Here is a 20,396-nt window from a genome sequence, read left to right as displayed (position 1 = left end):
GGACAGAGTAGAGACTTAACATGAGTGTTCTGTACCCACAGGACACACTCCTTCCTTGCACTCCTTTCACTTTTCATATAAATGTGCTCCAAACGTGTAGATAATGATTCATAGAATTTATTCAAACATCATTCTGTAGCGAGTTTTCAATTCATCCGAATTATATCACATTCATGATTATTTGCATGATCATATCTCATCCCAATGCATTTCAAGCATAACGCTCTTCTTCAGGGGATATTGTTAGTCTTCTTGGTTTCTCGTTTCTGTTCACACGCCTATGTATCTTCCTGCTCCTCTCTCCTCGCTACTCTGGCGTGCGTCGCCCCTGAAGAAGAGCGTTATGCTTGAAATGCATTGGGATGAGAAATGATCATGCAAATAATCATGAATGTGATATAATTCGGATGAATTGAAAACTCGCTACAGAATGATGTTTGAATAAATTCTATGAATCATTATCTACACGTTTGGAGCACATTTATATGAAAAGTGAAAGGAGTGCAAGGAAGGAGTGTGTCCTGTGGGTACAGAACACTCATGTTAAGCTTTGTATACATACCCTAATTGCTCAGTAGGGTACCGACCTATGCACCAACGACAATAATAGAACTTTGGATCACACGAATAAAGTTTGTTGAACACCAGAGTGCAATACCTAACCTTGTTAACCACAGAGTAGAGACTGCCACCTGGTTCCTCTTCTGCATCTTCTTCGCATGCTATCTTCTGTTTTCTTCCAAGGTTGAGTAATTACATTGGAACTGCAATAAACTCCTTATTAGTATCAGTTACTCCTATTCAAATAACATTGTTATTTCTTATATCTTTATTAACTGGGTGCTGGCACACCTACCCGTATTTTGCCTGATCTGTAACTGAAAGTACATGTATTGTTTTATTAGCACTACTTGATTTATTTTTATCTTTAATTATCTTTTCTCTTTCTTTCAGACTCTCACCTTAAACTGGTACAGCTGGCCTTTTAAATGTAAAGAAGTTCAAAATTCTAATCAGGTAAGTACTATCTTCTTTTTCTTTTCGAAGGTTTCTCGTGTAAATTGTAAATAAAGAACTAGTTTCAAGTTTATTTTATTTAGCACATTTACTTAAAACCATTGCTACAAAATGTCTATTCCATATCAACAATTATTACAATATTAAAACCAGTTAAAAGTCAATACAAACTTATTGATGTGTCTAGGCATTTTCTTCTCCACTTGTTTTAAAGGTTTTACAAAGTGTCCTCAGGTGCAAAACAAGCCAGCACAGCCTGTCTCCGTGTGCAGATACCTCTCTGATTAAAAAGTGGTTTTAAAAGCTGTTTTCTTTCCTTTGTTAGTTCTTTGCATGTACAGATAAGGTGCAGCATATCTTCTTGCGATATACCGCAAAGGCGACAAGTAAAATCAGATTGGTTTTTCAGCTCGTGTGGAAAGTGCTTTATGCATGGCAATATGCCTTGTCTGTATTTTAAAAATGGAATTTTTGTATATTTGGCAAACCCCAGAGCTAGTTACTTTTGTGCAGCCAAGGAGGAATAAGAGTTCAAGACCATCCAGCCGTGCGACCTTCTTGTTAGGGCTGCCTTGTCTTCAATACAAGATTGATTCTTTACTATTTTCTTTATTACTTTTTTAAAGATGCAGTGACTTGTAGGAGTTTCCCAAAGTTTGGTGAGACCTAGTGTGGACAGACTAGTTGCCAAGTATTTTGCCCCTGTTCTTTCTGTTTTAATTCAGACCACAAATGCCAATTTAGGGTACCTGTTTGGATTTCCTTATTTTGTCCCAGAAGATGACTATCGCACCTTTTCTTGCAATGGTCTGTTTTTGAACACCAAACTCGAGCCTGATTTGTGCTGGGGAGACTCGTGTTGGTAATCCAAAGATTATTCTGTGTACTTTTGCTACCATTGCATACAATAGATTAGAGTCCCTTCCCCTCTGTGCCTCGCTCCCATAGGTTATTGTAGATAGAAGTTGTGATCGTATAACTTCAACCAATGGGGCGAGGGGCCTGTCAGTTTGGAGTTAAGGTTTCTCATTGAGACAGCTGGGGCTATACCCTTTCTTTTAATTATTATTATTTTGTAAAAATTTTTTTTTAATTATATCCCTTTGGGTTGCAAAGTGACCACCATTATCGAAAATCACCCCTAGGTATTTATACTCTGTAACTGTAATAAAGAACGAATAAACTTCTCCACCTATTGGTTGCGCGAGCTTATTCCTAAAAGCCTGCACTTCTACTAACTAAGGAACTTAAAAATATTAGAGGAAGCTGTTCCTTAACTGGCTCTTCTAATGAGCCCTGAGTACACAAGAAAAAACCCACGGACTTAGGAAATAATAGCCAAAAGTATTGAAACTTCTAGTTCTGACTCTGCTCAAAACTAGACTTACCCTGTCAGGTAATTCTGAGAATCTTGGTCTCTAAAATTGAGCATGCACCACCTCATGAACCTCTTACTGTGTACGAAGAAATGCGTTCCTCTAAACTAAGTATTAACTTATTGGGCGCTTCTGCTGACTCTTCCTTTTCTTTCAGGAAACACTATGAAACACTACTCTACCACGCAGAAGTCGAAGATACTGGCGAGAGAGTGCACGTGCAAGTCAAAAGCCGTGAATTTCCTCTGAAAACCCACTCCTCCCACCAAATACAGATACAATACTAGGCTTACTGACAATGCTTGTATCCGACGCTACTCCGCTGGACTAGGGCCAGGAAATCGGGCGGAGGACACGTCGAAAGAAAACGCAGCGGAAGGTCCCTGACTTTCACGCCGCCTTGGTCCGAAGCTTCTTCCTCCTCGAATTCTCCTGGTGAAGTGCGCACTTCTGCAGGCGCTTCACCTGAACATTCCTGATTGCCTTCTATACCTAGAACACTAGCCTGCAGTCTCAATGGTCACTCCCCGGTGGCCATCTTGGATTTCTTCTGCCTTCTAATCCCACCTAAGTAGTAACCCTTAATCCTTCTAGCTGGACCTATCAACTGAATTAAGCCAATAGAAAGACCTTTAGTACTAGGGGGCTGAGTGGTTCCGACATGCCCATACAGGGTAGAATAATGAAATTAACAAGGCTGTGTAGCATGAGTGGCACTACAATTATTAGCTGCTATTTGCCCATATAGGGCGGAATACTTGGCTACTTTTCTGTATATGACAGTGAGATTATATGAGTTTAATAAGTAGCAATGCACGTTTTAAGATGGCCGAAACCAAAACAATGAGGACATTGGTCAGTTTTTGATGTTAATGAATGTTGCTGCACCAATGAATTCCGTATTTTATGAAGCCGTCTTGGGCCGCCTGCTGTCATTGAGAAAGGCGGTTGCCGAAACACGTCTGTGTGTACGTACACCCAAATAAAATCAGGATGAAATGAAATGAAATAAAATTTATAACGCGCAACTAAGCCCGTAGGCATCAAGGCGCCTTGATGAACTGCACCCGCGAGTGCTGGTAGTATTTATACCTTGTAGCTGGAATATATAAATATATATATATATGTATATATATATATTTTACACTAATCTCCCAAACCTCCACAGCAGCGACGGCAGTGGTGAATAGAAGAGACGGACCCCCACGGTTATAGGCAAGATGTTTTATTCAACCTTTCACGGGCGACGCGTTTCGAGCATCCAAGTGCTCTTGGTCACACACCGAACACCTGTGTCAGCTGTTTTTTATATATGCATGCTATTGTGCTCCTCCTATCATGAGTTTACACACCTACTAGTGAAACACATGACTAGGCAGAAGACACTGCCTAGACACTGAAGAAATACTATACGTGCATTCTTCAACATTTTTTGTAACCAACTTGTACATCATTAAAATGTAAATTGTATACATTACATTACTGCATGAATGCAAGAAGTAATGATTGAATCTCTCTTGGCGGAGATTAAGTTTTTGGGTCTTCAGATCATCAGAGAACCATCGGTTAGCATCTTTGGGGCGTTTGGACGAGATGCGCTTTAAAGGGGTGATGGTGTCGCAGCCAGCCCGCAGCCAGCTGCTAATAGCTTCCGCTTGTCCACAAGAAGGCAGCCCGGAAAGGTCGGGGCTGGATAAGAAGAGTGTAGCAGATAAGGCCTCGATGTCAACGCTGTTCCATGACCGTGCCCAGACGTTTTTCGCGGGAGTGAACTTAGGGAATGAGAGCAGGGATAGAGAGAAAGTGATAAGAGAATGATCTGACCAAAGACAAGGGGAAATAGAAAGTGAGGTGACCGGGCAGTCTCGGTGCCAAATTTGGTCAAGGATATGTCCCAGCCTGTGCGTAGGGGCATGGACGACTGAAGTGAAATTGAGCAACTGAAGGGAGTCTGAGAACTCTTTGGAAGTTGCGCATTCCGCAGGGTCAGAGGGCCAAAAGTTAAAGTCTCCCAGGACTATGATGGAAGAGTGGTTGACTACCAGGTTCGCCATTAGGTCTTGGAAGTTAGGGAGAAACGTTTGAGGGGAGGCCAGGGGTCGGTAAATAAGGACGCACGTGAGTGGGGGAGTCAGAGAAAGTGAGCGAACAACTAAACAGTCAGATGGTCCCAGGGAAGGGAAGACTAGAGGTTGAAACGTGAGTTCTTTACGGGCAATCAGGGCAACCCCTCCACCAGGTCTACCGGAAGAGCGGTCGGCTCAGATGGCGTAGTAAGATGGGGGGAGTATTGCCAACAGGGAGGGGAGAGAGCTGTCTGAGAACCAAGTCTCGGTGAGGAATAGTAGGTCAGGTTTGTGAGATTCGAGTAGGGTGAAGAGGTCGAGCTGATGTTTGACTGCCGATCTAGTATTGAGATACATAGCAGTTACAACTGTGGGGGGGGGCAGTTAGGGGCAGAGATGAAGGGTGGCTAGTCGAAGGCAAGAACACCGGATTGGTGTGGAGTGGGTTATGAGAAGTCAATAGGCCAAGACTAGTGATTCGGGCTGTGGTGGCCGCAGCTAATGGCCACTTGCCTTGAAGATCGATCAGCTGCGAGCGGGAATATTGCGTGGGGGAGGCAAAGTGACTGGCCTCTGGCCTCAGTCGGCCGCGGACGGGCGCAGACGGGCTTGCCTTAGGCGCGCCTTCTTCGGCGCGCAAACGGCGCACCCGCTGCGCTCGTCCGCTGCGCTTCCGGGGGAAGCACATTTTTGAGGGAGGATGAGTCGGTGGGCGTGGCCTCCAAAGGGGGCGTGGCCAGAGGATCGAGCGTGGCGCTGAAACAGCGTCCCACACCTGCAAGTAGCGAGTAAATTAGCCCGTAAACAGAGCCAAGTGACTGGGGGTGAGTAATGTTAAAAAATCAAAGACAACAAACAATTTCAACAATTTTTTAAAAAAAAATGTGCAGTCTCCCGGCTTTCCGCCTCAGGAGCAGCGTGTAGACAAGTGAAGGCGCTCGTATTCAGCGTCTCACTTATACTGATGGGCGGTGGGCGTGGCCTCCAGGGGGCGTGGCCAGAGGATCGAGCGTGGCGCTGAAACAGCATCCCACGCCTGCAAGTAGCGAGTAAATTAGCCCGTAACAGAGCCAAGTGACTGGGGGTGAGTGATGTTAAAAAATCAAGGACAACAAACAATTTCAAATTTTTTTTTTACAAATTTGCAGTCTCCCGGCTTTCCGCCTCAGGAGCAGCGTGTAGACAAGTGAAGGCGCTCGTATTCAGCGTCTCACTTATACTGATGGGCGGTGGGCGTGGCCTCCAGGGGGCGTGGTCAGAGGATCGAGCGTGGCGCTGAAACAGCGTCCCACGCCTGCAAGTAGCGAGTAAATTAGCCCGTAAACAGAGGCAAGTGACTGGGGGTGAGTAATGTTAAAAAATCAAAGACAACAAACAATTTCAACAATTTAAAAAAAAAAAATGTGCAGTCTCCCGGCTTTCCGCCTCAGGAGCAGCGTGTAGACAAGTGAAGGCGCTCGTATTCAGCGTCTCACTTATACTGATGGGCGGTGGGCGTGGCCTCCAGGGGGCGTGGCCAGAGGATCGAGCGTGGCGCTGAAACAGCGTCCCACGCCTGCAAGTAGCGAGTAAATTAGCCCGTAAACAGAGCCAAGTGACTGGGGGTGAGTGATGTTAAAAAATCAAGGACAACAAACAATTTCAACAATTTTTTACAAAAAAATGTGCAGTCTCCCGGCTTTCCGCCTCAGGAGCAGCGTGTAGACAAGTGAAGGCGCTCGTATTCAGCGTCTCACTTATACTGATGGGCGGTGGGCGTGGCCTCCAGGGGGAGTGGCCAGAGGATCGAGCGTGGCGCTGAAACAGCGTCCCACGCCTGCAAGTAGCGAGTAAATTAGCCCGTAAACAGAGCCAAGTGACTGGGGGTGAGTAATGTTAAAAAATCAAAGACAACAAACAATTTCAACAACCAAGTGCTCTTGGTCACACACCGAACACCTGTGTCAGCTCTTTTTTATATATGCGTGCTATTGTGCTCCTCCTATCATGAGTTTACACACCTACTAGTGAAACACATGACTAGGCAGAAGACACTGAAGAAATACTATACGTGCATTCTTCAACATTTTTTGTAACCAACTTGTACATCATTAAAATGTAAATTGTATACATTACATTACTGCATGAATGCAAGAAGTAATGATTGAATCTCTCTGATTAAACAATATTAGTACATCTATGATATAACATTTAACAATATATACATGTATAATGAATAAAGTGCAATCTTATCTTTACTCCTTAAATGCAGAATACTACACTTGTAGACCATTATATTATCAAATAGACCTTCATTGAATAATCTGAAGTGTCTACAGTCGGTCTATAAATACTGTGTCCTTTGAATCATTCTTGAAATGTATAAATATTATTTTGTCTCACCCTGATCCCAAATAGCCACAAAAAGTCTATAGCTAAGCCATGTGCAATTTCATAATTTTGCGTGCTTAAGTGATACCCACTACTGTGTACCATAAATGCTGTACAACTACTAAATAAAGGAAAAATAGAAAAGAGTATCTACAATACTGTACAATCTATACTTATTTATGCTAAGATATAAACACGAGAAAAATTAATATATATACACATATATACACTACTAGTCATATTTACTAGAATCTACAAAACGAAAAAATCTCATAGATTATATACAATGGTTTTACAACAGCTAGATGGGCATCAAATTTAAAAATACTTGATTCTGTAACTCATCTGACAGCCCTCACCACCGAAGACACACTGAAGACAATGAAGTCAATCCACTCAGGGGCCCCCATGGACCCCTGCCCCACCACATCTTCAACAGAGCCGCCAACACCATCGCACCCATGCTCCGCCAAACCATCAACCGCTCCCTGGCGACCGCCTCATTCCCCGACGACTGGAAACACGCCGAGGTCAACCCCCTCCTAAAGAAACCCTCAGCGGACCCCACCGACCTCAAAAACTACAGACCCATCTCCCTGCTCCCGTTCCCAGCGAAAGTCATCGAGAAAGCCATCAACAGCCAACTCGCCACATTCATTGAAGAACACAACATCCTCGACTCCTCCCAATCCGGCTTCAGAAAAAAACACAGTACGGAAACCGCCCTCCTCGCCGCAACAGACGACATCCGCACCTTACTGGACAAAGGAGAAACAGTAGCCCTCATCCTCCTCAACCTATCAGCGGCGTTCGACACAGTCTCCCACCGCACCCTAATACGCAGACTCAACGATGCAGGAATCCAGGACAAGGCCCTCGACTGGATCTGCTCCTTCCTCTCCAGCAGGACGCAGCGGGTCAGACTCCCCCCTTTCCTCTCGGACCCCACACCTATCACCTGCGGAGTCCCCCAGGGCTCCTCCCTCAGCCCGACGCTCTTCAACGTCTACATGGCTCCACTTGCCCCCATCGTCAGAACCTACGGACTCAACATCGTGTCATATGCAGACGACACCCAGCTCATCCTATCCCTATCCAACGAGCCCAACACCGCCAGACGCAACTTTCGAGAAGGCATGGAAGCCGTCGCCAAATGGATGAAAAACAGCTGCCTACAACTAAACACCAACAAAACAGAAGTACTCATCATGGGCCCAAACCCCGACGCCTGGAGTGACACCTGGTGGCCCACCGCCCTCGGAAACCCGCCAACCCCCACAGACCACGCACGCAACCTGGGAATCATCCTGGACTCCGAGCTCAAAATGGACCGCCAGATCAACTCTGTCTCATCTTCCTGCTTCCACACCCTCCGCCTCCTTCGTAAGACCTTCAAATGGATCCCCCTCGAACACCGAAAGACAGTCACTCACGCCCTGGTCACCAGCAGACTCGACTACGGCAACGCACTCTACGCCGGAATAAACAAAAACCTCATCCGCAAGCTACAGAACATCCAGAACGCCGCCGCAAGACTGGTCCTCAACCTGCCAAAACACTGCCACATCTCCCAGCACCTGCGCACACTCCACTGGCTCCCCGTCGAGGCGAGAATCACCTTTAAGATGCTCACCCACGCACACAAGGCCCTCCACGGCACCGGATCAGCATACCTGAACAGCCGACTCAAATTCCACGCACCCCAAAGGACCCTACGATCAGCCCAGCTTTCCTACGCTGTGGTCCCCCGCACCAGAAAGACCAGATCGGGAGGCCGCTCCTTCTCCTTCCTCGCGGCCAAAGCATGGAACGCCCTTCCGCTCCACCTCAGACAGACAACATCGCTCCCCATCTTCGCAAGAAACCTCAAAACCTGGCTCTTCGACAGACCCCCTCCTTGATGGAATGGAACCTGCACCCCACCCAACCCCCCCACCCCTAGCGCCTTGAGACCCTTACGGGTGAGTAGTCGCGCTTTAACAAACTCCTGATTGATTGATTGATCTGATCAAGCACACTGGTCAAGACTTCGCAACTATATATATCTATACTAATATAATAACGAGAGAGCCTAAACCTTTGAGGCGGGTAATCTCAGGAACCACAGCACCAATCACAACACCCAATACAGCGTTGAAAAGGGCAGTTACAGCAGAAGGACATAGGCTATGCAGACGCCCACCATATACATTTAAAAGGTAAAGGAACCGTGCCAGCAAAGTAGTCCCTTGTGGGCGTGTCTGCGTTGTGCTGGGGGCGTGACAAACGCTGGGGGCGTGTGGTACGTTCCGCCCTTCATGCCATGTCTCATATCGTGTGCTAATCCCACCTTGCTCCCTTTAAATACCCCTGCACCCCATAACAGTAACCCACCCTTACTCCTTAAAATACCCCAACACCATTAAACACTAACCATCTTAACCCTATAAATATACCCTGTACCCCAAAACCCAAACCTATCCCTAAACCCTAAAAATACCCCTGTACCCCAAACCCAAACCTAGCCCTGAACGCTAAAAATACCACTGTACCCCAAAACCACCCCTGAACGCTAAAATACCCCTGTACCCCAAAACCCAAACCTAGCCCTGAACCCTTAGAATACCCCTGTACCCCAAAACCCAAACCTACCCCTGAACCCTAAAAATACCCCTGTACCCCAAAACCCAAACCTAGCCCTGAACCCTAAAAAAAACCCTGTACCCCAAAACCCAAACCTACCCCTGAACCCTAAAATACCCCTGTACCCCAAAACCCAAACCTAGCCCTCAAACCTAAAAATACCCCTGTACCCCAAAACCCAAACCTAGCCCTGAACCCTTAAAATACCCCTGTACCCCAAAACCCAAACCTACCCCTGAACCCTAAAAATACCCCTATACCCCAAAACCCAAACCTAGCCCTGAACCCTAAAAATACCCCTGTACCCCAAAAACCATACCTATCCCTAAACCCTAAAACTACCCCTGTACCCCATAACCCAAAACTATATCTGAACCCTTAAAATACCCAAACACCCCAAAACATATACCTCAGTACCCCAAAACATATACCCCTATACCCATACTTACCTTATCCAAACATTAAAAAAAACATGCTTTTACCATTCATGCATTTACAACGAATTTCGTTGTAAATGTATGCGTGGTAAAAGCATATAAAATGTAATGCCATGCGTTATAATGGCATTGCGGAGTCATGGTACTTTCGTAATGAAAGTATGCGGAGTGATGGTATGCGGAAAGAAAGTTGCGGAATAATGGGTGTTTACCCTCCCCCGGTAAGTACATTGGTGGCACGGCGGCCCACATCTCCAGCAACATACTCATTTTTTCACCACCCATTTGAAAAATGCACAGGCCTCTCTCATTGATGGCCATCACCGACATACACTTTTAGACACACCTCCCGCCACAAGTTCTAGAATTGCGAACTTTAGAGCTGGGGAGCTACATTCGAATCTCGGCATCAGCTCAACATCCTGTGATTCCAGGCAAATCGCTTTGTCTCCCCGTGCCTACCACAAATGAATGTGTTCTTCTGTAATGTAAATTGTGCTCATGCCATGTTGTCGAGTTCGCGCTATATAATATTGCAAGGAAAAATAAAGTAGGGAAACTCGAGTTCACACACTACTGAACGCGCACTCTTAAGTGCATCAGCAGTGCACTGTGAATCGGAGCGTTTCACAGGCCTGTCACAGATAAGAAATGCTATCAAAACTAAATCCTACAAAACAATATACTACTGGCCGGCAGCAATTCATACCCGGACAACGTCGGGACGGGCTGCTAGTATAGTATATATATACATATATATATATATACATATATAACTAGTTTGTACACCGTAATAAAACATACGATGGGTTTACAAGCTGTAAGTTATTTCTTGAAAGGCAGGTCGCTTGAGTTTACTGAACACAATGAAATGTTACTAGAGTTGATTAATTTCTGCCTAACTAATAATATCTTCCTTTTTGAGGAACAGCACTACCGCCAAATACGTGGAACTGCTATGGGCACCTGCTTCGCCCCCAGCTACACAAATTTATTTGTGGGCTGGTGGGAGAAGCTGGTGGCCTGGGGGAACAAATACCAAAAGTGGGTCAGATGTGTCATTTCATGGCATAGATATATTGATGACCTTTTTATTCTTTGGAAGCGTCCACAAAAAGATACCGAAGAATATGTAAGTGAATTGAACAAGAATGATTTGAATCTACATTTCAGTGGGCAGATAAGCAAAAAAGAAGTGTCCTTCCTAGATTTAAAAGTCTTTATAGAACAAGGGATGATATGTACATCCCTATTCAGGAAGGAGACCGCTGGCAATTCTACCTTAGAAGCTTCAAGCCACCCAAAAAATCTAAAAGACAGCATGCCGTATGGTGAGCTCTTTCGATTGAAAAGAAATAGCACTAACATAGATGACTTTTACACTGCGGCACATGAAGTGATAGACAGACTGAAAAAGAGGGGCTACTGTGAAAAGCTTTTATCCAAAACTTTATCTAAGGTAGAGAAGTTGCCCAGACACTACCTACTCGGAGACAAATCACAATCTCCCAAAAGTGAAAAGGATACATAACCACTTACTCTAGTGAAGCAGGAATTTTGAGAAAATTTTTAGGTAGGAATTGGCATATCCTTAAAACAGACCAGGTAATCGGAAGATCATTACCTGACTATCCACAGATAACATTTAGGCGCTTAGAGCTCAACTGGTCAAGAGCTATTACAAACCCATCCCATTTGTTACAAGAATTAGCAAGGTCACGGGATTCTTTCCTTGTGAAAAATGCAAGGCATGTAAACACAGTTCAAAGGTTCTTTCGTATAACATACCGGGGTTGAGAAATGCTAAAACTATTAACACATTTTTAACATGTAATACACCCTACTGCGTATACTGCCTCTACTGTCCTTGCATGGAAAAGTACGTGGGAAGCACAATACATCCCACAAAAAAGAGAATTTTAGAACATGCACGAGCGATAGAAAATAAAGATTATTCATATCCTGTATCCAGACATTTCGCTCAAACATCACAAGTGACCGAAATCTGGTAAAATTCTTTTGCTTGGATCATAGCCCTATTAACGATCGTGGGAGAAATCGGGAACTGAAACTTAGAAGGCTCGAATCTCGATATATAGTTGATATGCACACAGTAATTCCTGATGGATTGAATACCGAGGAAGAATTATCAATTCACTTGGGCTAATTGGATAAAATGGGAGTCCACAGGTCTTAAGATTTACTGATGTCTGAACAATAGAGTTGAGAGCATGAATCTAAAATATCTGCAAGATATGTAAATATTTTCTTATGCATAGAAATACATTTCTTAGGAGTCTAATTGATTATTAAGCGACTTAAATCATGTTTGGAATAATTATTGATTAACTTGGTTTGGAAACTGTCACAAAGCCCATTCAAGGCTCAATTTTGTTCGATTTAGTCATGAATAAGCAAGTAGATAAATGACCTCTATTTTTTGAGGGCTAAAAAAGAGTGTGAACACATGTATAATGAATTAGGATTAGATATGCTTGAATTGGATGAAATTTGAATCACAAGCCTGAAATGTCTTAATATTATTTAAAATGTTGCATAATTTTTATTTCGATGAAGTGCATACCAAACCGCAAGTGTAGAAAACACAATCTATGTTAATATACTTCAAAATGCCGCTTACTTTGTAAATACTCACTCGGACGACAGTCCTCTGTTTATGTTATTGATTTGAACGTGTAGGGAATACTGCTGGCTACTGTTTAAAATGGCGATGTTTTACATGCAACTCTATCACAGCAGAAGAAGGCATGCAGCGCCGAAACGCGTCCTGTGTTTTGCGATGTGAATAATAAATCTTTGGTGAAAGGATACTCTCCTGAGTGCGGTCCGTTCTTTACCCGTTGCTGGGAATCGAATTTGGAGCAAGATATATATATACAACCAATCCTTCGTCGATAGACAGAAAGTATGAAGCCGAGCTCAATTCCTTAGTAGCATGTGATTTTTAATAACACATGTGGAAAACAAATGCCCAACGCGTTTCGGTGCAGCCGCACCTTGATCACGGGTCGCAGAGGAATGCGGACTGGTATGAGTAGTAAGAGAGAGAAACACAAAGGGCCTCATTTATGAGAAGTGACGCATTGCTGCATGAAAGCAGCGATGCGTCATTTCTCAGTGCGCACTCCTTGCATCATGATTGATGCGTCATATTTATTGTATGATGCATCATGTCGCAAGGAGTTACAGATACGTCAGTATTTCTGACGTATCTGTATGGCACAAAAGTGACGCATTGCTGGAGTGTGTCACAAAAGTGACGCAACTCCAGCAATGTGTCCTTTAACAAGGGGCAAGCCCCATGTGAAAGGCCCTGCGTCAGTCTTGCGCCTGCTGTGAGGCAGGCGTAAGATATTGACGCATTTGTGTCCTAGAAGTGGTGCAGTGAAATTTTATAGATTTCACTGCATCACTTCTACGACCCTTTCTTGAGCCGGAACGCCCCCCCTGCATACATTATAACTAGCGCAGGTATAATGTGGCGCTGGGGTTTACAAAGTGACGCATCTACCTAGATGCGTCACTTTGTAAATATGGTGCACAAGGCACATTTTTTACGCTGCTGGTGCGTCACAAAAAGTGACGCACCGGCGGCGTAAAAGTGACGCTCGGCCTCATAAATGAGGCCCAATATTTTGTAAAAATAATCAACATTTTGTAGGACTCTCAAAAGAGAGTTGAGCGAGTGTGTGAGTTTTTGTCTGTGTGTTTGCAAAAATCCCAGGTGAAATCCGACAGACAAAATACCATACCTGACTGTAAGAACGCTTGTACCCAACTATTCCTCAAAATATACATTTATTAGGCGCATGTAACAGCCCAAACACCCCCCACCGAAGCTACTCATCTGTATAGTTAAACCACATAAACTCCATGCTGGAGTGCAACACACTTCCAAAACACCATAATGATTTCAGTCAAAGAGGCCCATGGATCACCAGTGTGATGGGAGGACAGCAGTAGGCAGGACAGTGCACAGCAGGCTGTACCCCGGCATATATTTAGCCTCGAAAAGTGCCACGGGGGCGTGGGACTGAAGAGGTGCTCTGTGGCCAGACGGGGCTATCTACCAAGATATGGTGCTGCTATTTGCTTCCCAAGCACTGGTGTGCTCTCTGGCTGCCTTGTGCCATGCACACACCTTTGCACCAAAGTACAAAGGTGTCTGCATGAGTCTATCAAGCTTAGGCTTAATTTCAAACTTTTTGTAAGTGTGCCATACAGTACAGCACATATGCAAAGGTTAAAAAAGTTTTGAGTAATGAAAACATTTCCTTTACGCATAACTCAAGGAGACATAGGTTTTTGTTGCAAAGTCCTGCCTACACCTGTTAGTTAGTACATAGGTCTTTGTGTCAAAAACATGGGTGGTTGCCTCAGAATGCCCATTTACTACCCAAGGGGCGACCACTTGATACAAAGTAGCATCTAACACTAACACGTCCATGAGGCTGCCATACCTCTAGTGCAGCAACCCCACACCCTAATGGAGCAAGGAAGATCAGGCAGTTCAAGGCAGTAGAAATGGCTGATCTTAACCACCAACTAAGAGAAGAGGTATCAAATTTGAGACCATGTCCACCCAGTACAGATATCATACTGCACAACGAACATCCATACAGTGAATTAGAGATTCAGTAGAATGATTAAGAAAAAATAGTCACCAATCTGGAGAAAGCAACAGAAAGAAGATTACACCTTGGGAACAAACCCTAGGCCATGCAAGCAGATCTGGGAAAATTCTGAGGTATAGAGTACAGCAAACCAGAAATATGAGTTGTCCTAACCTTCGGGCTGTGGTAATGTCCACAGGAAACAGAACATTAAAGGAGAGAAACTTTAAACAGCAGCATTTCAAAGGTACAAAAAGAGGAAGCTATACAACATTTAGGACCAAAGGGAGATCCCACACAGGAATTAGATATTTAGCATGAAGACATGCTCAAGAGAAACCTTTTTAGAGAGGAGAGGAAGAGCTAGAGTCAACATCACCAGAAACTCCCTGTGGCCCTCAAAAGGCTTGAATGGCTTTCTGACCTGAATAAATGTGTTCTGTGCTCTTATGTGACCCATAAGAGATGCAAAATCGGTGCATCACACATCTTCACTCTCTCTTGTACTTCCTTCTCTTCCATTGAACCATTGTATCCTTACTCGGGCCAAGGATATTCTAAGTCCTAACGACACCAAGCTCATCCTCTCCCTCACCAAGGACCCGCACACCGCCGAAACCTACCTCCACGAGGGAATGAAGGCCGTCGCCGACTGGATGAGGAACAGCCATCTGAAGCTGAACTCGGACAAGATGGAGGAACTCATCCTCGGACCCACCCCCTCAGCCTGGGACGACTCCTGGCGGCCGTCCCACACTGGGAACAGCACTGACACCCACTGACCATACATGCAACCTAGGATTCATCCTCGATTCCTCCCTCTCCATGTCTAAACAGATCAACGCCATCTCCTCCTCCTGCTACAAAACCCTCCGCATGCTTTGCAGGATCTACAAGTGGATCCTGACTGAAACGAGAAGAACAGAGACACAGGCCCTCGTCAGCAGCAGACTGGACTACGGCAACGCACTCTACCCAGGAATCCCAGCCAAACACCTACGACGATTACAACGCATCCAAAACGCCTCCTCCCGACTGATCGTCAACGTCCCCCACCACAGCCACATCACCCCCCACCTGAGAGACCTACACTGGCTCCCCGTCGATAAGAGGATCACCTTCAAGCTCCTCACCCACGCACACAAAGCACTCCACAATGCCGGACCAGCCTACCTGAACAGCAGACTCAGCTTCTACACTCCCACCCGCGACCTCCGCTCCGCCAGCCTCGCCCTCGTTGCTGTCCCCCTGCATCCAACGAACAACCTCCGGCGGCAGATTCTTCTCCTACCTCGCGGCCAAGACCTGGAACACCCCCCTACCCACCTACGGTAGACCCAAAACCTACTCACCTTCAGAAGGCTCCTCGAGCAGTAGCGGAACCCCCTCCCCTCAGCGCCTTGAGACCCTCACGGGTGAGTAGCGCACTTTACAAGTACTCTGATTGATTGGTCGATAATGATCATTTATCCCTAGAGGAACAAAACGCTGTCGAGTTTTGAACTCAAGAACCTTGTTACTATTGTTATCTTGTTAAGGTAATTTCTCACTGTGTGTGACGCACCAATTTTCCATCCCTTTGTGTGTCACGTATGAGCACCGAGCACGTTTTTGCACCTCATACACTGTTTAGTATTGATTGTTGTTCTCTAATTATTCAGTAAATAAGCATTGACTGGAATTCTGCTTCATTTATGTTTACAGAATTTAGATTAGGGGCCGCTAATTTGTAATCCCAGGTCTCTAGTGATTTCAGGGTTCACCCTAGTTCTTGATTACAGGATAAGCTACAACAGCAACTGTTAGATATCGAGTCAGACCCAATCTTTGGAGCCTCAACCGCTCAGCTCTCAGGAAGCTTCCTGATGCCCTCTTCACGGAGCGCTTGAAACCCAAGAACACAAGGAATGCAAGAACTATCTATTCCTGGTCCATTGCAAACTCAAGAAGAAGAGGAATCCATCTAATTCTCCTCCACATCAGGGCTATCTGGATGACTCTGACAGTTACCTCCATATTCTCGCCAGGACATGGGGAATGAGGGGGAAGTGAGTGAAGACATCGAGTTGATCTGAGGCTCAAATGCAAAAGGCATCCAATCCCATACTCTCTGCTCCTGAAATCGATGGCAGTACACAGGATGCAGGAAATGGTTCTCGAAAAAGAGGTACAGAGGAGTGTGAAAAAAGATAGCAGAAACTCTAAAAGGACACTTGCGAAAGACAAAAGTCTGAACAAAAGAGGAAGATACGGCTCGGAGGGACTTCAGGAATATTGTCTACTTCCAAGATATGTACTTCAGTGTTGGGAATTAAACTATTGCTTGCTCAGTAACAAATATCAACTACCACCTTTGCCAAAGCCTTTCATCAAGTTCCTTCTTATAGATATAAATTCATGGTTACACTGTAACCATAGTACACATAATCACAGCATGATTTTGGAGAGAGGGAGCAACAGTTTGTTGGACCAGAAAATCAGCTAACAGCTCCTTTCCGTTTGAGGACTGGAGCAGGTCTGGTGGGATGCTCAGGGTGGAGAGATTCCCCTGTGTTGCTCCCCAGTCCAATCCAGGCCTGCAGCATCTGTGGTAATTGTAGTTCCCCTCAAAAAAGCTCTCTGCCGATTCAAGCAATGACTGAAAAGAGAGCATGCAGGTGCCGAGACAGAGGATTCCAGTAATTAACAATGTGTCTGGATACCATTACCAGATGTAGCCGAGTCCATTGAGTCACAAAGATTGTTGAGGCCTGAAAGGAACAATCAAGATATTAGAAAACATCACAGCAGAAAATTCCTGAAGGAAGTAATAAGAGGAAAAAAGACAAGGCTCATAAAAACTCACCTTGAAGCTGCAACCAAAGGTGAGCAGAACCACAGATCCCCTGCAGAAGAGAGTTCAGGTGACTGCCTAATTTGGTGGTTCAATACACTGGAAGAAGAACGGCTCCAAAGTCCGTTCTGATCCATACCTAAATAAACGGAAGGTCCTGTCAAGGCAATATAAGGAATTTACTTTAGTTGATAAAAATATGCCAGCATACAAAACTTTGTCTACTATGCACATTGAGTCTAGTAAGGGGTGATTGAATAGGGGCCTGGCGCTCACTTGACGATCCCACACAATGTCTAACTAAATGCTATTGTGGTTGCTGTGCTCTAAGAGGTAGGGTGAGTCACCCAACTCCCCAATTAAGTGATCTAAGATCATTATATATACCACATTCCAGCCTCAAGCACACGCTGCAGAAATGTTGAGTACACAAACATATATTCAAAATCACAATCTACATTTTAATAATTTCTTTCATTATTCAGCATGCTGGCGGCATGCTGGCCTCTTCTTTCTTTTTAGTCTTTAAGCCAACACGTGTTTTGTCGTTTATGGGGCGTACCGCATAACTTCCTCAGGGCTAAAAAATAGAAAACAATGCTGATGGTAATTTTACATATTCATACGCAATCCACTTTACACCTCTAGTCTGGTGACACTAGTTTCAGTATCCAAATATATTGATGTCTCAATTAGTGACAAATATGTGGATACCCATGCACAAAGAATTTTAGAAGATCTTACGTAGCACAGCATATTTTGCAACACAGTATTCATCATCTAATGCCTAAATCTAAGGGCTCCATTGTCACCTCAAAAACTGCGTATTGCCATCAATGATGCCCTCCAAACGAGATCATCTAGAAACCCTTCTCCTGTGGTACCACACCATAGTGAATATCCACATCTCGCTCTACCACCAGTTTCCAAAACCATATGAAAGAAGTACCTGCATGATCAAAACAGTGCAAATTCAAGGATTGCTCCTGTAACGGGAACCATAACTAATATAAGCAACTACACAACACAAAAGTGAAGCAGATTTCACAGAAATCTGCTTACCTCAATGCTGGTTGTACTTCGGTCCCAGATAAAGTCAATAGTAAAATCCTCCCGGTCGTTACCAAAAAATTATGTAAAGTTGCCATAAGAAACTTGCAGTGAACCCCCATGGTCCTGGGTTAATGCCCAAACATAAAATTACTCACTCACCCATATGTACGATCATGTGTGCTTTATTCCATGTGCTATAGAACCATCCACATATAAATCTCAAGAGGTGTCTTCTCCATCCAGAGGAATAGTTAACTAGTGACGATGGTCAATAGACCCTTCTTGCACTACCGGTGGCAGAAATCCATCTGCATATGTAAACTACAAATTTACTGATACTTAGTTCTGTTTGCAAAATTCTTTTAATTTGAAATAAATCATTTCATTTTTTCATGATTATCTGAACATCCGCTGGGTCCATTTTCTGTAAACAATCAATCTTTCTTGATATTTTTTTAAAAAACAATACCAATACTTGCTAAACAAAAATAGGTGAATTTAAACGAGTGCAAAATCAAATCCCAATGCATTTCGGGAATATTTCCCTTCATCAGTGGAGCTGAAAAACATAAAACAATAACCTGTTTTCAGAAAACATTCATTCAGCACATACAATTTACATTGCATCTTTCTTAATGTTTTAAGAACTTTTCTCGAATCATGGTCTATACATGTGTTTAAAACAGAAACATAACCAGAGATGTACAAGATATACATGTGTTAAAAAATGATAAGACAAAAAAGCTAAGATGCAAGAAAACAGTGCTACTAATGATGATGCTTTGTTAAAACAACCAGAAGAAACCAATGTACCAGGTCAAGAAAATATATTGAATATAAGCAGATTGTAATTGATCCAAGTGAGCAAATGTTTCACAGCAAAATAACCTTAATAAAACCATGGACAAGAGCTGACAATGGAAAAAACGAGAAGAACTGCACAGTGGTTTAATTGGTTCCTTACCGTAAATATACTGAAAATATCTCGGTGTGAAGTTTTACTAATAGGATTGATGCGCGGTTTCTAAAAAATGAAAGAATGAAAAAAATGTTTGAGTACTGTGTGGGTAAAACTATCTTGGGATGAACCCTAACCGGTAACAAAAAATTCGATGTTAATGCCATACCTTGGTTTCAAAATATATGCAGTGTGGTAAATGTCCAACCGATGCTGGTGGCGATCGACCTGTATCACCGACGTTGTATTCTTATATGTTATCTGTGCGGGAATTAATATTTGAAGTAAATTACTTGCTAATTATAGCATGACGTTAGATCAAAAGACGGTTAAAACAAAGAGAGAGAACATTTTCTGACCTGCCATAGATCGAATCCTTAAACAAACAGGTATGCGTAGATATCTTGCCGGGAGGTCGGTACCGGACCCGTGTCAACAACATGAACAGTATGAGAGAATGAGTAGAAACCTAGAGATGAGATATAAATTATCGCCCGAGATAATCCAGACCCAATGCAATGAGACAAACATCACTGGTAGCATAAAAGGCCACTTTTATTCGTTAGATCAGGCAATTTATAAATATCCGTAAACCTTCAAACAGTTGTAATTTTACATTTATCTTCAGAACCGTTGAATTTGCATATTGTACCAAAACCATAACATTTATTTCTGCACTTGTTTGTTTATAACTGTATTGTTCCAAAACCAATATAACTTCCTTTTTCTTGAATTCACCACCATGTTTCAAAATCTTTCACTTTTCCATCTTTTCTTTCCTTTTCCCCCATCCTGTACCTCCCACCACCCTCTCTCATGAAGGACGGTCAAGTCCGCTCTAGATCTTGACCTCCCCTTATTCCGCCACTCCCAGATAATAGGATGCACATCAATTGCCTGACCTACAGTGGCATATTGCATGTCTAACATCTCTGTCTTTGCATACAAGCTTGTTAACAACATAAACCATTTTATTGAACATCTTGTCATCAAAGGGTGGGTGGGTGGGCCTCGCCTAAAAACTCCTACC

This window comes from Lissotriton helveticus, chromosome 3_1 (genome assembly GCF_964261635.1).
Source record: "Lissotriton helveticus chromosome 3_1, aLisHel1.1, whole genome shotgun sequence".
Lineage (NCBI taxonomy): Eukaryota > Metazoa > Chordata > Amphibia > Caudata > Salamandridae > Lissotriton > Lissotriton helveticus.
Note: the sequence above shows the minus strand (reverse complement) of the source record.